Here is a 17,310-nt window from a genome sequence, read left to right as displayed (position 1 = left end):
GCTGGCCAGAGCCAGAGGAGTCGTGGAGAACACTTTTGGAATACTGGCCAGCTGGTTCCACCTATTTTTGACGCCAATCCACATGGCAGAATATAAACTCAATCACATAGTGCTTGCCTGCTGTGTTCTGCACAATTTCTTGAAAAGACATTCAGCTAACTATGTGGTCTCAGTTGGCCCAGATGCAGACTTGCCTGAAAATGACAATCTCACGGCCCTTGAAGCTGCTCTTCCTGGCTTGCCCCCCCAAAGTGCCCGCGAGGTCAGAACCCAATACATGGAGTACTTTGTGGGTAGGGGGGGCATTGATATGCCAGACAATGTCTGAGAGGCATTTTTTTAATACATTTTTCTTTGAAACTACAATAATCTTTGTTTTCATTTACTACTTGGCTTTGCTTTAGGTGTCTCCTAGGTCTTTTTGCTTTTTTGTTGTTGGGCCTTTTTCTACAGCAGTGCAAACCCAAGTTCTGAGCGAGATGAGGTGACAGTCTCTTCTTCAGATAATCTTATTATGTTGTGGGTCTGCTACACACACACCTTCTTTTTGTTACTAATGTATGTAATGCATTACTGACTGAAAAATATTGCTCATTTTCAGCACCATGACAGAAATATGTGGGGTCAGGAAAATGGCGTGATTGGGGAATGTACACATCACTGTAGGTGTTATTTACTAAAGGCACATCCACTTTGCACTACAAGTGCACTGCAAAACTGCACCTGAAACTGCACTTGGAGTGCAAAGTGGATTTTCTTTTAGTAAATAACACCCATTGTCACAGAAAACAACAACTTTACTACAAATACTGCTTTTGCGCATTGAAAAAGAAAGCCACACATTGTTGATAATTTCACTTTTTACTCAAAGCACATTCACATGTGCGTTTAGAAAAGGGTTTTACAACAAACCAACATATTGGGTGTATCGAAAACATTATTTTCTGTAACTTTTTTGTAACTTGGCATTTTTGTGTAAACAGGCATGTATCAAAGCATAACATACAGAACACAGGAACTTACAAAGTTCAACTTTGAAAAGTGAAAACAATATCAGACATGAGTATGTACAAACTGGGCTGATATTGCCTTCATCACATGGGGTGTCACCCCTGGAAAAGCCAAATTTGGAAGATGCACACAGTCAACATGTGCCAACATGTTTCAACATGTGCTATCTCCCATCATGGGGGATCAATGTACATGTTTTGGGGGTGCAACCCCTTCATCTCAGTCACTTTCCACAAAACACGTACATTGATCCCCCATGATGGGAGATAGCACATGTTGACACACTGTGTGCATCTTCCAAATTTGGCTTATAGTAAAATACAAAAGTTGTGTGTTTGAAAAACAAAAAACCCGAGCTAGTTTGGGGTGTTTCAAACTCTCCCCAAAACATCAATGATGTTCTTCATTTTATGTTGAACATCATTCATGTTTTTCTGTATAATTTCTAAATCGCGATTGCACCCCATTATCTCCCCAATCAGGATCTGGGCACTTTCACTGGTAAAATGTGATTCTTCCTCCACATCATCTAAAAAAACAAAGATAAACACACCATGTATTATAAATATGCTGACATACATTGATTAGCTTACCAGAAGCTGTGGTCTCCGACACTCACCTGTTGTGGTGACAATTTGTCCAACTTCAACAATCTCTCCTTCCTCCTCCTGCTCCTCTGCTTCTGGTGTTGGAATTTTGCTTCTTTGGGAGGTGTGGGGTCCCTGGTGTCCTCAGACTTCCAGAGTCTTCTCTCCCCTATGAGAATGTAAAAAAGTAATACTTAGCACACAGAGGGCAGAAATAGGAATATGAAACATTGCTTGGAAGCGTCATACAATTGTGTTTTTTGGCCGAGTTCAAAGGTGAGAACATTATTTTGTATTTCTAAAGCTGGAATACTTACCTGCAGTGTGAAGAAATGTAGTGAAGTGTAATTTGGGAAAACATTGTGTTGGGAGTGGGCTAACGAACAATGTTTATTACGAACGATTGAACCCATGAACTTGAAAGTGGCCATTTTAAACTGTACAACATTAAATCAAAGCACATGGAGCAGTATGCAAGCAATACTAATCATATGAACACACGACAACTACTTACTTTTTTGAAGAACACGCTTGATCCTTCTGTACTGAACGTGCTCCCTCAGTTTCAGGTCTGACCAGCGTTTTCTCAGTTGACCCTTAGATCGTTGTACCCCAAATTCTTCTGAAGACTCTTCACAACTTTAGTCATGATTTTGGCCTTTCTGATATTTGGGTTTGGGTAAGGTCCATACTTTCCATCATAGTCGGTCCTCTTCAATATGTCCACCATCTCCAACATCTCAACAAAAGACATATTTGCGGCCTTAAATCTTCTTCTCCATGATCGGGACGTTTCCGGCTCCAGGCTTTCCTCGCCCTCTTCCTCGTTAGTGGAACTCTGATTGCGCACCTGCGTTGTCTCCGCCATGTGCTTTCCCCACTGCGCTGAAAGAGAAGGGACGGGGAATAGTCTAGAAAGAACGGCAGGGGCGGGCGGAGTTTCATGCATGCGCACTGTATATAAAACGCAACGCGCGTGTGTCGTACGTAAGATCTGTGAAAAGAGTGAGGAGCTGACGCGCCGATCGTGCAAACGAAGGTACAATTTTTTACTTTGTACATCATTAGCCTATACTGCTTCTATATAGGCCTATGTTGGGACAAGATTAGGAGGGTTTAGCATGGCATTATTATTATTAGGGTTTGTCTTGTGTTGTGTCTTGCAGACAAGATGGATCCCTTCAAAAACTCAAATGTTATGGGGCTATTCATTGATCTGCTCAGGGAGCTGCCCTGCCTATGGCAGAAGAACAACCCCTTTTATAATGACCTAAGAAAGAGGAAGGCAGCACTGGAGAAACTTCTGGCTTTCGTGAAGATCATGGTCACCACGGCAGACATGACCTATGTGAAGGGCAAAGTTGGTGCCCTGAGGTATATACATCTCAGGGAGCTAAAGATGCACCAGAATTCACTGAGATCAGGAGATCCAGATGCCATATATTACCCCAGGATGTTGTACTATGAGAGGCTGCATTTTCTGGCAGACCAGGGGGAACCCAGGCCACCACTCTACAGTCTTCCTTCAAGGCTTTCTTCACCCCCAGCTGAGGCTTCCGATGTCCAACCTGGGCCTTCCAGGCAGCAACATGTGGAGAGGCCCAGCTTGAGACAGGTATTGCATTGTTGAACATATTTCTTGTCGCACATTTAATGATGTTTACTAGATGTTATTATTGATCAGTAAGTTGTGATTTAACAAAGTGGTTTACATATCAATAGACAGTAGTGACCAAAAATGATTGGGACAAGAATGAAAAATGCTGGGTTCAGAATGATAGTCTGTTCTATTTGGTAACATTCAATTTGCAACAGTCATGAGCACAAAATTGTGTGATTGATGAGCACAAAACTAAAACTATGTCCCATTTTCATACACAGGAAGACCTCAGCCGGGGGAGGCTGTGGCAAGTGGCAGCCAGGAGGTCGACCATCGCCCTCCTCCTCCTCCTCCTGCCAAAACTACAGGAGCCGAGCCACAGCCTGGAAGAAAGCCTGGAGTGAAGTGCCCAAGGAAGACCAGAGAGTGATGGCCTGGGTTCAGTCTGGTCTGGCAGAAGATGCAGCCTCTTGTAGAACCACAGCCTGGGGACATAGATGGCATCTGCTCTTCCTGATCTCTAGGACTCCTCAGGACACCAATTTTGCATTTTCAAATTAGTTCATGTCTGCCCTGGGGGCCAAAGGCTTCGCCAAATTGACCAGTTTCTCCAGCGCTGCCTCACTCTTTATTTTTTTGACACCTAAATAAAGGTTTTTTTTGGTTGAAGAAATACTTGCGTATGTGTTTTACTTCAAAAAGGACAGTTTATTTGTGAGTAGGCAGGTAAATTTCAAAAATACAAAGTGAAATGAACAAGGGGCACCAACACTAAACAACCTCCTGTAGATTAAAAAAGAAAAACAAAATTAAAAAGATAATAATGGTGTTGTGGTAAGTTGACACACAAAACACACCCAAAAAATGCAAAGATGAGCAAACTGTCAAAAAAGGAGATGTTGCTTAAAAAAACCAACCACAAAATAAAAAATAAAAAACGTAGATGTGACAATTTAAAATATTGTATTGCTGTAATGAGTAAAAAGAATAAAGAAATACGTTCGGGAGAAGTGTGTGTGAATATGAGCATCAAAACAAGTTCATTCTTGCAGCATTGTAAAGAACAAGAGAATGTGCTGCATGAAAGAATTTTTAACATTGCAGCGTGACGAATGTGCTATATCGATTACGAGCGGTAGTTTTACCTGAGCGAGCCCTTCCGTGTTCGAATTTGATTGTGAGCATGCGTAGCACCTTGTCCGTCAGAGTAGGCTACACATGATTGGACTATGTCCGATCGGAGCATGTTGTTGGAAACTTTTACGGTCAAGTTGGAAAACTTGGTCCTTCGGATATTCTGACGGAAACAGTCCGATGGAGCCCACACACTGTCAGATTATCCGACAACACAGTCCTATCGGACATTGTCCATCGGAATTTCCGACCGTGTGTACAAGGGCTTAGATTTTCAGTTGGAAGCGGTTATGTCGGTACTATATTCAGAATCATCCCATGTCTGCCATATTTGTGAAAATTTCTGTATGGAATCATCAATCATTACAGTCAAGTGTTCCATTCTGCGAATATCAGCTAAGATAGAGAGGGTTTGTGAGAGAGTGGGGGGGGGGGGGGGGGGGAGTGGAGAGCCATACCCTAGGGATAGTTCTTGTAGCAGCAAGTAATACAAAAGACATCAATTTCCACTTGGTTTTGTGAATACCAGGGAAGGGGAGGCCTAATATATAGTGCATTGGATTCAAGGGTATGGGGACTTCTACCAACTTTTCTTGGAGTGTCTGGATCTGTACCCAAAATTAGGAGACTAAAGGACATGAAAATGAGAGCCCACTGTTTTATTGCATCTCCAACATAGTGTTGAAATTGTTGAATTATATGTGTTTAGTCGTTCTGGGGTTCTGTACCAGAGTAGTAGGACTTTGTTAGCTATTTCCTTGTGAGAGACACATTGAGAAATTTTGGAGGTGGATTCCCAGATACTTCCCCAATCTAACAGAGATATGTCATGTTGAAGCATCTGGGACCATTTCCTCATGTAATGGTGAGTGTCCACTTTTAAAGGGGTAGCTTCGTGCAATATTTTATAAATGGTGGTATTGTTTCATATAAAACGGAGACTTCTCCTTTGAAGAATTTTCAGCTGTGACATCGCCACTGGGAGCGTCTCAAATAGATATAGTAGTTTGGGGAGTATTGACATTTTGAGGATATTTATACGTCCGAGGAGGGAAAGGGGAAGAGTGGTCCAATGGGTCAGTAGCCTATTGATTTCCTTTAATAGAGGGGGGAAATTAGCTTGGTATAATGTGGAGTAAGAAGCTGTGAGTCGGATTCCTGAATATTTCAATGAGGTGGAGCTCCAGTGGTAGTTATAATTTCGTTGGAGAGTGGCCAGTTGAGGCAATGCCATATTAATGGGAAGGGCTTCTGTTTTGGCAGTGTTGATATTAAAGCCTGAGATTTCACTAAAGTCGGATAGAATATTGTGAAGTGAAGGGAGAGATGTGTGTGGATGTGTGAGCGTTAAGAGTACATCATCAGCAAAAATGGACAGTTTGTATTCTCTTTGACATATGTGTAGTCCTGCAATAGTGGGGCATTCACGTATAGCAGCAGCTAGGGGTTCTAAACTGAGGATAAAGAGTAAAGGTGAAAGTGGGCATCCCTGTCTGGTGCCGTTGCTGAGAGGGAACGTTGGAGATAGATAGGATGAGAGTTGTACCTGGGAGGTGGGATGGGAATATAGAGATCGAAGTGCCTGAACAAAGGATCCAGAAAATCCATACTTTGACAAAATTACGAACATGAAGGCCAACTAAGGCAGTCAAATGCTTTCTGCACATCTAGGCTCAGTATCAGTGCAGGGCCTTTAGTTCTAGCCAATAGGTCGAGGAGATCTATTGTACGACTAGTGTTGTCACCTGCGTGTCTCGTGGGGACAAACCCTACTTGATCTTTATGTATCAGGGACGGTAAAATTCTCAAAAGTCTGTTTGCCAATGTTTTGGTGAAGATTTTGTAATCCGAATTTAATAGAGCAATAGGGCAATAATTATCTGGGATAGATGGGTCTTTGTCTGGTTTAGGTATAACAGTAATGTGCGCATGGAGAAAGTGGGGGTGGGGAAATGTGCATTTGAGTAGGGAAGCAAATAGATTTAACATGTGTGGAGATAAAGTTGGAAGAAAGGTTTTGTAGTAGGAATAGGGAAGTCCATCAGGGTCTGGAGTTTTATGTGAAGGGAGTTGATTAATCACAGCAGCTAATTCTTCAGCAGTAATGGGTGCATTAAGTGAGAAGCATTGATCTGGGGACATTTGTGGAAGTTGCAAAGATGACATGAAGTAGTCGAACTTCTCCTGTGTGAACTGGGTCATTGGGTCCGAGCTCAGACAGTTATATAGTTTAGTATAGAAGACTCCAAAGATCTTAGACATGGCCTGGGGGCAGTAAGTAGGAGTCCCATCAGGCTGAATTAAGTGATCTGGAATAGAGAGGTGTGGACGTGGTTTTAGCTTATGAACCAGCATTCTATGTGCTTTATCAGCGTATTTATAAAACCTCTGTCTTGACCATAACATGGATCTGGAAATTTTACTCATATATAAAGATTTAATTCTGTTTCACACAGATACCACCTCCTGAAGTCGAGCAATCGTGGGAAAACTGAGAAAATGCATCTCTGCTGAACGCAATTGAGTCAGAAGGTCTGATTTTTGTTGGAGTGAATCCTGCTTCTTACGTATCCAACAGAAATGCACTCTCCTCTAGGCTTTGTGGGCCTCCCATAAAGTGGAGGTATTTGAAACAGAGCCTTCATTTAGTTGGAAATATTCTGTCAATTTCAATTGGAGTTGGTGTTAGGTATTAGCATTTCGCAAGACTCGTTAAGTCTCCAGTGACATGTCTAGGGGGAATGCGCCGTATAAGGCTAGGTCTGTCAGAAACCATGAATCAGGCTGAGACAGAAGTACAATTAAATCACACTTGTTTATTAATAAAAATAAAAAGGTAAATAGAAAAAGCATAGTCAAGCATAGCCAGAGTCCAGTAAACAGATCGGGTAGTCAGCCAGACCAGAGGTCAGGGATCCAAGTAGAGCACAGCAAGCAGGATAAGGAACCAGAAGGGATGTCAGCAAGCCAGTCTTTAAACAAACCGCAGGAGATGGTTTCAGTGATGTGACCAAGGCGAAGGCAGAGGTGAAGTGAGCTGGAAGGTTTTAAGTAGGCAGGTCAGACGAGCATCATCAGGAACAGCTGGTAACTGTGGAGAGAAAGTGAAGGGAAAAACACTGCGCTATTGCAACAAAATCAGCAGCTATCACTCTAACATACAAAGTCAAAACAGAATATAGAATAAATAGTGTAGCGCTAAAGTAATGAACACGATTGATATGAGTGAACAAAAATCAAAAGAAAATATATAAATACTGAAGGAATAATCCCTCAGTTATTGTGCACTGAACAACAAAACTAAGTATCATAAAGAATTATTGTGCAAAGTAGTGCATAACAAAGCTGGATATCATAAACAGTTATTGTGCAACATAGTAACAATAAGGCTGCGTATCATAAATGTTAAGAAGAAGCTAATGTCAGTTCGTCTCTCTGTATAAATGTCCTCTTATTGTGCTAAATAGGGAAGAAGCCAATCTTCTCTTCCAAGTTATAGCAAGAGGAGAGGAAGGAACCAACAGCAGCAATCTGTTTGTCTGAAGCGATGTCCATATGAGGACCTTCTATAAATATAAGATGGGTACTCTTACCAATAGTGTTGGAACCACCTGTCGTATGACAGTGGGTCTGAAAGGCTTATGATCACCAAAGGTTATGCTCTGGCCTTTAGTAGGAGGGATCCCGGTGTGAAGTCCTCATTTAGCCATTCCGGATTGCAAATAGAGGTAGGTATTCCCAACAAACACTGTCCGGTGGTCGCCAAGTTCCAGGGAGGAATGGTATTTCAAGAACCGGGCATATCCAAACTCAGATCTCAGGTAAAAACTCGTATGAGTAACATATGGAAAAAGAAAAACAAAAAAAGGGGTATGCCCCTGTTGAAGACCGATGGTGTTGAAACGCGTTGGAGCGGCAGGGTGTTCTGAAAGAGGTTGTGTTTGTCTTTGTTAAGCCCCATACACACTATCCGTTTGTCTGCTGAGTTTTTCCTTCAGGTTTACCAAAACCATGTAGTAGAAGGGCCTGCCTGATTGCATACACATTGAAACTCCTAAGGTTTGACCTCATATTATATGATTTTGGTAAATCTGAGGGAAAAACTCAGCAGAAAAACTGATAGTGTGTATGGGGCTTTAGGGGACATACACGTATTGAAATCACCTCCAACAATTGTAAAGGGGGTGTGAGGAAGTGAGGAATCCAATCTGCCCTGAATTGGAGGCAAAAACATTAACTAAGGCGAGTGATGTCTTTAGGTGGACACAGCTCAGGAGAACATACCTGCTGTGGGGGTCCAGTTTCGATTCAGTAATCCTTATGGGACAGGAGCGTTTGATCAGGATGGCTACTCCTGCCTTCCCTGAAGGGTCGGAGGCCATGAAAGCGGTAGGAATTTAAAAAAAAAACCCTAACGGAAATGCATCTCCTGAACCATGACCACATCAGACCCAGAGGCCTTGAATTCCTTCAGAGCCAGTCAATGCTTGTGAATAGAATTCAAGCCCTTCACATTACAAGAGAAAATTTTCAAAGCTGTGGGTTAAACATAGATTGTGCATCAGATATTATCATAACATCACACAATAGCATAGGCGACCATAGTGTAGTTAAACTGCCTAGTAGCATATACGAGTACTTATCACTTTTTAAGAAGACAGTGAGTTTACATTTGTTATCAAAAGAAAAAAGCAAAAACATATACAAAAGCAGGTCAAAAAGGGACCTGAAGATCCAAAAGAAAAAGGAACATTCAAAAATTTCTGAAAATTAAAAAAAAAGTAACATTTGGAAAACCTGAAGGTAAAAAAAAACCCCTCAGGGGCCATGACTGAAAGCCATGGGCCTATGGAGGAGCATGATGGTCAGCACCATGGACGGCAAGGGTCCCGTTCCCTCAAAATAGTCAAAGTTTGAAATTGTTAACATAGGGTGATAGGAGAAAAATTGGGTCAATACAGACCAGGAACTTGTGGGCTGCAATATGGGTCATTTTCAGGGAAACCTGACCAATGAGTACCAGAATAGTACCCTTCAGGCACCAGGGGACGGCCGTCAAATTCCGGTGAACTGGCTGGAACTATAAAGAGAAACAATAAAGTAGATCACTTCAGTAGGGGATTGTTGTTCAGGTAGGGGATCTGGCTGGGGTAGGCCGTTGAGGTGTGGAGAGGTTCTTCTGATGTCTGTAAAGAACCAGTGTCCAAATCGCTGCAGGAGCTGGGAGAGGTTTAGGGATCAAGTTTAAAAGGTAGTGGTGCAAGATCTTTTTCAGGGATAGGCGGCAGTACCAGGTTTCAGATGAAGGCCTCACATTCATGCAACTCACGTATTGAGTATTGTGTTCTATCTCTGGAGGCTGAGAGACGGAAGGGCAATCCCCATCTGTAAGGCATTTGGTGTTGTTGCAGATGCATGATTACTGGCCGTAGGTTGCATCTCTTAGCTAGGGTGATGGGGATAGGTCACTGAAGTTTGGAGTTTAGCTACCTTATAATCAATTTTTTGGTTTTGGTGGGTGTGGCTAGAGTGAGTGCTTCTTTGCTATCATAATAGTGGAAGCGAGCTATTATGTCTCTTGGATTAGATCCAGTGGGTGGTTTTGGAGCTAGAGATCTATGGGCCCTGTCTAGCCACCAATCAATGTCTGGGATGTGTGGGGCTAAGGTGAAAAACAGGCCTAAAAAGGTAGGAATGCAGTTCCTTGTCAGGGACCGTTTCAGGGACTCTGCAGATCCTCAAATTTTGGTTTCGTTCCCTGTTTTCCAGGTCTTCCTGCTGTAGTTGAACCTGGTAGACAGCGTGTTTGAGGACTGCATTATCCTCTTCTAGTACATGCATATATTGAACCAATTCATCAAATTTGATTTCCAGGGTGTCAGTGCAGTCTCCAAGCTCATCGATTTCCCCTAGAGCTCCTGAGCTAATTTCCCAACTGCCACTGTAAAATTGCGGGTTAGATCTTGGAGCAGGGCCTGTAACTTTAAGTCCAATACTGCAACTGGGACTGAACTACCTGATTCTGTCCCCTGGGATGTATTATTGGGGTATGAGGTACCTGGTATGATTGCAAGGTGGTCAGCGGCGTGATCTCTGGTGATTATGGAAATGTCTGGGTTAATTGTGGCCGGGGATTGTGGTCTATACAGGGTTTCCTCCATTTGTTGTGTGGATCGGGACATCCCTCGGGCTGGTGGATTATGGTGTGAGATGCCTGGGATGGTTGTAGGGTGGTCCTCTGTATTGTCCGTGGCGACCGACGGAGCCATCTGATTAATCGAGGCCGGGGATTTCGGCCTATACAGGAAGCGATACATGCTTTGTGCCGCCCAGGACGGAGGTGGATTAACTCCCTGGTAAATGTGCTTTTGAGATCCAATTTTCCCCATGCGGTGCCCTGAGGATTCCGGAAGCATTTGGGGAGGATCCTGGAGCTTTGTATGCGGATATAGCGGAGCAGGATCAATTAGGGAAGGAACGGGGGGAACGGGGACTGGAGCTTATCCCTTAAGCGTCCACACCGTCTTGCCCGACCACGCATGCACCCCTGAAATCAAACATTTACGCCCTTAGAAATCCTGAAGGCGGTGCTTGGTTTTCGGGGCCCCGTACCCTGTACTCAGGAGAAGCAGCAAAATGTATTTAGGGTGCAATTCCACATATAACCATGGCATGTGTGAGAAACATATCATTTAGTGACAACTTGTTGTTGTTTTGTTTTTTTGTCATTGTTTAAGCACTTGGGACAAAAAAAATTAATATTCAATGGGCTCAAAATGCCTCTCAAAAATTTCCTTGGGGTGTCTACTTTACAAAATAGGGTCATTGGTCATTGGGGTTTGTACTGCCCTGCCATTTTAGCACCTCAAGAAATGAGATAGGCAGTCGTAAACTAAAAGCTATGTGAATTCCAGAAAATGTACCCTAGTTTGTAGACTCTATAACTTTTGCGCTAACCAATAAATATACACTTATTGACTTTTTTTTACCAAAGACATGTGACTGAATACATTTTGGCCTAAATGTATGCCAAAAAGTAGAAAATATCCTTTTTTTTCAAAATTTTCGGTCTTTTTCCGTTTATATCGCAAAAAATGGAAAATTCCTATCAAAATACTTACCGTAATTTTCCTTTCCTGATGGACTCCATGGCAGCAACGTGTGGGTTAAGTCCCGCCTCCACTACCCATAGGACACTACTCCCATAAATCTTTGCTCCCTGCCCCTGGCCGTGTTCGGTAACTAGCCTACTCCAGCCATTTGGGAGGGAACTCCTGCTGCCATGGAGTCCATCAGGAAAGGAAATCTACGGTAAGTATTTTGATAGGAATTTTCCATTTTCCTGACAGACTCCATGGCAGCAACGTGTGGGAAATAACTCGCCAAACACACCCGGGTGGGCAAAAATGCTGAACAAAAGATTTATTTAACACTGTCGGCCGACAGGACTTTCAAACCAAAATCAACAGAGGATAAGGAAGCTGGCTCAACACAATAGTGAGACATGAAAGTATGAATAGAAGACCAGGAGGCCGCTCTGCAGATTACATCAGGTGCAACGTGGCGCGAAGCTGCCCATGAGGTTGAGAGACTTCTGGTAGAGTGAGCTGTAACCGCCTCAGGAGGAGCCAAGCCCTTCTCTCTATAAGCCCATTGAATTGCCTGAACCACCCAAGCAGCGATGGATCTAACGGAGGCCTTGGCGCCTCTACTTTTCCCGTTGAATAGTACGAAGAGGAAGTCAGATTGACGAAAAGAAGCTGTAATATCCAGATATTGTTTTAGAGTAACTCCCAAATCGAGTGGCTGTGGATCTTGACTTCCAGCAGAATTGAAGGTAGGAAGAGTGATTTCCTGGTTTTCATGGAAAACAGAGGTCACCTTGGGATTTGTCCCCAACATCGGAATTAGGACCACCCTATCTGGAAAGAAGGTGAGAAAAGGTTCCTTTGTACCTAGAGACTGAATTTCGGAGATTCTCTTCGCCGAAGTTATGGCCACCAGAAAAGAGGTTTTAAGGGTTAATTCTCTGATTGAGAGCGTTCTGTCAAGTTGAGAGAAGAAATCTAGAACCAATGGAAGGTCCCATTTGGGGAATCTAGGCTTCCTTTGTGGCCTAAGCCTGACTGCTCCTTTGAAGAATTGTTGGACCAAGGGATGATTGGCCCATGCGACTCCAGAAAAAGCTGAAATTGCTGAAACCTGGACCCGGAGAGAACTAACCGAAAGGGAGATATCCAATCCTGATTGCAAGAAGCTTAAGACGTCCCGGACTGTCAGGGTATTACAGGAACTGGACCTTGAAGACAAGTGATCTGCAAACTTCGCCCAAATTCTCTCATATACCCGGTTAGTACTGCTTCTTCGAGCACTAAGAAGAGTGGGAATGACTTCTTCAGGACAGCCTAAAGCCTTCAACCGTCCCCTTTCAAAAACCAAGCCTTTAGGCGCAGGTGATCCGGGCAAGGATGAAATCTCGACCCTTGAGACAGAAGGTCTGGCCTGGATGGTAAAGGAATTGGATCCCTGACACTGAGGAGCATCAGAAGCGTAAACCAGGGTCTGTTGGGCCAATAGGGAATTATGGCTATCACTTCTGCTGTCTCTGACCTGAGTCTCCTCAGGAACTGATGAATAATAGGAGTTGGGGGAAAGGCATAGGCCTTGTGGAACCACCATTTCTCTGTCAAGGCATCCACCCCGTAGGCTTGAGGATCCCTGTACCTTGAATAATACTTCTCTAGTTTTTTGTTGCAAGGGGAGGCAAACAGGTCGACTTCTGGGGAGAGCCCCATCGTCAGGATCCAGTTGAACACTTCCTCGTGGAGAGACCACTCATTGTTGTCCAGAAGTATCCGGGAAAGAAAGTCTGCCTGAACGTTCTGAATCCCTGGGACATAAGATGCTGTCAGATCCTTCAGGTTCCTCTGAGCCCAGGTCATGATCGGTTCCACCTCCTGGAGAAGGGATAGACTTCGGGTACCCCCTTGCCTTCTTATGTACGCCACTGCTGTGGTATTATCTAGCCTGAGTGAGACCGAGGCTCCTGAAATCAGATGCCGAAAGGCTAGCAGAGCTTGAAAAGCTGCCCTTAACTCCAGGATGTTCGACACCGTCCCTCTGGAGGGGAGAATCCAGGTGCCCTGAGCCACTTCCGCCAGACAGTGTGCGCCCCAACCCCTGTTGCTGGCATCTGTTGTTATGGTGACCCATGAGATGGGGAGAATGGAATGGCAGTTGCAGAGATTTTCCCGTTGGAGCCACCACAGAAGGGAATTCCTCATGGATAAGGTAATCCGAATCAGCTGGGTTTTGCTGCCTGACCATTGATGAAGGAAACCCTTCTGAAAGGGCCTCATCCTCCACTGTGAGCACCTCACCATCGGGATTGTCGCTACCATAGTGCCTATAATTTTCAGGCACTGGAGAGCCTGGAGATGAGAGGCAGAGAGGGCTGGACGGATTCTGTCCCTGACCACTGACAACTTCTCTTCTGGTAATGAGATGGTGCCTCTGACAGTGTTGAATATAGCCCCTAAGAACACCAGCCGCTGAGATGGGACCAGCTGGCTCTTCTCCAAGTTCAAGATCCACCCGAATTCCTGTAGGGTGGAGATGACCTGCTCTCTGTGTACCAGAAGTTGATCCTTGTCTTGAGCCAACAACAGAAGGTCGTCTAGGTAGTGATGTAGACGAATCCCTTTGGTTCTCAGAAGAGCTACCACTGCCAACAATACTTTTGAAAATACACGAGGAGAAGTTGATAGCCCGAAGGGAAGGCAAGTAAATTGAAAATGGCTTTCGCCCACGGAGAAGCGGAGATACTGCTGGTAATTTACTGCAACTGGGACATGAAAATAGGCGTCCTTGAGGTCTATGGAGACCATCCAATCCCCTGCTTGGACAGATTGTTGAATTGTGGATAAAGACTCCATCTTGAATTTTTCTTTTTTGATAAAACTGTTCAAGTGGGTTAGATCTATGACCGGCCTCCAGGCCCCGCTCTTTTTCCGGACCATAAACAAAGGAGAGTAGATTCCCATGCCTCGCTGAATGACTGGAACATGGATAATGGCGCCTTGAGCCAACAAAGATTCCACGTAGGCTAGAAGAATTAGCCTTTTTTCGTCTGAGGCCGGGAGAGAGGTGGGGACCCATCTGAGTCTGGGAGATTCCTTGAAGGTCCAAACATGACCTGAGGAGACGGTCTTGACGGTCCAGAAGTCTTGGATCGAGGCCGCCCAGACATGGCGAAGGTGGAAAAGACGAGCCCCCACCTGCCCTGTCTGAGCGGGCCCAACCTCAAAAGGATTTAGTTGGTTCCCTCTCTCCCTTCAAATCACTTTTTGTAGATTTTTTGAAAGAGGATTGTCTTGATTTCCAGGACCTGGAAAATTCACGGCCTGGTCTGTAACTGCGAGCTTCCCTGGCTCGTTCCTGGTACTGTCTCTTTGGAAAAGACCTTCTCTGGGCTTGCAAACGCCGGTCCTGGGGGAGGAACCCCGACTTCCCACCAGTGGCTCGGGTAATAGCCTCATCCAACTTATTGCCGAAAAGGGAGGACCCTTCAAAGGGGATGCGGCACCATACTTGTTTAGAGGCTGGGTCTGCCAGCCAGGGGCGGAGCCAAAGAGCCCGTTTAGCCGTAACAGAAGAAAGCATCACCCGAGCCACCAGGCGTATAATGTCGATAGAGGCCTCCCCAAGAAAGGCGGAGGCCAGCCTAAGCTCTTGGATAGGGGAGCTCTTAGCTGTATCTTCAGAGATATTTCTAAGTGTCTCATCTACACTATCTGTCCATATCTCCATTGCTTTGGACATAGCGGCCAGAGCTAGCGCTGGCTTACAGGCCATTCCTGCTTTGAGATACACTCTCTTCAAATCAGCATCAATTCGTCTGTCCAGAACGTCCTTAAAAGACACGGTATCCTCTAAGGGAAGAGTGACATGTTTCACCAACCTCATGACTGCTGCGTCTACTAATGGCGCTGACTCCAAATGCTTCACCGCTTCTTCATTGAAAGGATAGAGTTTCGAAACCTTTGATAGCATGGAATTTTTCTTCTCCACCTTGCCCCATTCATCTGTGATAATCTCACCTAGCTCAGAGATAAAAGGAAAATTAATCTGTTCCTTCTTTAATTGCTTAAAGAATTTTCTTTGTTTGGAAGGAGCAGCCACAGAATCTTCCCAGTTCAGTGTCTCTCTAACAGCTCTGACCAGAGGAGGCAGTAGAGTGAAATCAAAGCCCACACAGGGATCACTTTCATCAGAGTCACTGTCAGATATGGCAGCTGAGGGGTGGCTATGCGCAGAGGATTCCCAAGTATCCTGCAACTGAGTCTCCCTTCCTGGAGAAAGTGGCGGCTCTGCCGGGGGAACATAGGACTGGCCCTCAATATTTCTGAGGGACTCCTTAACAACTTTTTCCACCAGGGTTTTAAGTTGTTGATCCGCGTCACCCCTTTCATTGAAAGCCTTGGCGTAGCAAGGGTCGCATAAAGATTTTCCTGCCGGTACAAGAGCTCTACACCCCCAACAGGCACTAGCTGAGTGACTAGATTGAGTCCTCGAGGAGTGCGATCTTTCTTCACTACGGTGTCCTGATCTTGAGGAGGAACCATAATGTTTAGATTTGGAAGAGGAGTGCCGGTGATGCGACTTGGAGGAGTCGCTCCCTCTATGAGAGCTGCGATGCTGTTCTGACCTGGAAGGGCTGAAAAAGGAACAAGACAAGAAACCACAAGAGACAAGACATCAGGACAGAGCTAACAGATAAATACCCCTCCCCCACCAGACCTTCAGGTGATCATTAGAAATACCTTTTATGAGAGGGCTGGCCACAAGCAGGCGGTAAGGAATCCATGTCCTCAGCGATATCCATACGCGCTGAAAAGATGACAAGGGATCAGTGCAAGGGACAGGGAAGGGATAGCCTCCCTATCCCAGAATGCCACTTACCAGTGGATGCAACACAGAGGCAGGGGGAAGTCACCGCAACAGCCCGCAAGCATTCCCAAAGCTTGCAGACAAATTCCACATTTAAATAGCCCGCCCCTGTGATGTCACCGCCGTGCCTGTGCGCATGCGCGAAATAGCGGCAATTTGCCGCTATCGCGCATGCGCGAAACCAAGCCTCGATCTCAACCGCGTTCGCGCATGCGCAGTACGGCCGAAAACGCAAACCCGGAAGTAGAACGGCGGCTGGAACGCAGAAGAACCAGCCGCCATGCCTGCACACACAAACAAACAGAAACAAACGAAGACAGATAATAAGATACAAAAACTGCTGCCATAAAGAACTTTTAGAACCTCTCACCACTCCCACCACGATCGATCACTCGGCCGAAGATAAGGTAAGATGACACCGGACTTTCCAGGGGGCAAAACAGGTCACCTGCTAATAGCTGGCTATCCGACCAATGCGCAGCCTGCCTGCCAGTGGCCAGGACATGGGCTTCTTCACAGCGCCTCTTCCACTGCCCACTCCATACCCTGCTAATAGCTAGGGCTTAGCGGAGTAATGCGACTTTCCAGACCCAGAGTCGCAGACCGGCCGACCTCGATCGTGGGGATGATAAATCTTCAGGTAGGAAGACCACTTCTGGGTCCTTCGGAGGAGGACAAAAAAAGAACACGGCCAGGGGCAGGGAGCAAAGATTTATGGGAGTAGTGTCCTATGGGTAGTAGAGGCGGGACTTAACCCACACGTTGCTGCCATGGAGTCTGTCAGGAAAATAAAAATTGCAGAGGCAATCAAATACCATCATAAGAAAGCTATATTTGTGTGAACAAAAGGATGCAAATTTCGTTTGGGTACAGCACTGCACGACCGCACAATTACCAGTTAAAGCAACGCAGTGCCAAGTTGTTAAAAAGTCCTCTGGTATTTAGGTAGCCAAATAGTCTGGGGCTTAAGTGGTTAATAGAGAATTCCAAAAGTGAATAGTGTAGTCCTATAGCCACAGTTCCTAAACA

Source organism: Lithobates pipiens, unplaced genomic scaffold, assembly GCF_037356315.1.
Source record: "Lithobates pipiens isolate NorthernLeopardFrog02 unplaced genomic scaffold, aLitPip1_a1.2 Scaffold_1, whole genome shotgun sequence".
Classification (NCBI taxonomy): domain Eukaryota; kingdom Metazoa; phylum Chordata; class Amphibia; order Anura; family Ranidae; genus Lithobates; species Lithobates pipiens.
This window is presented reverse-complemented; position numbering follows the sequence as displayed.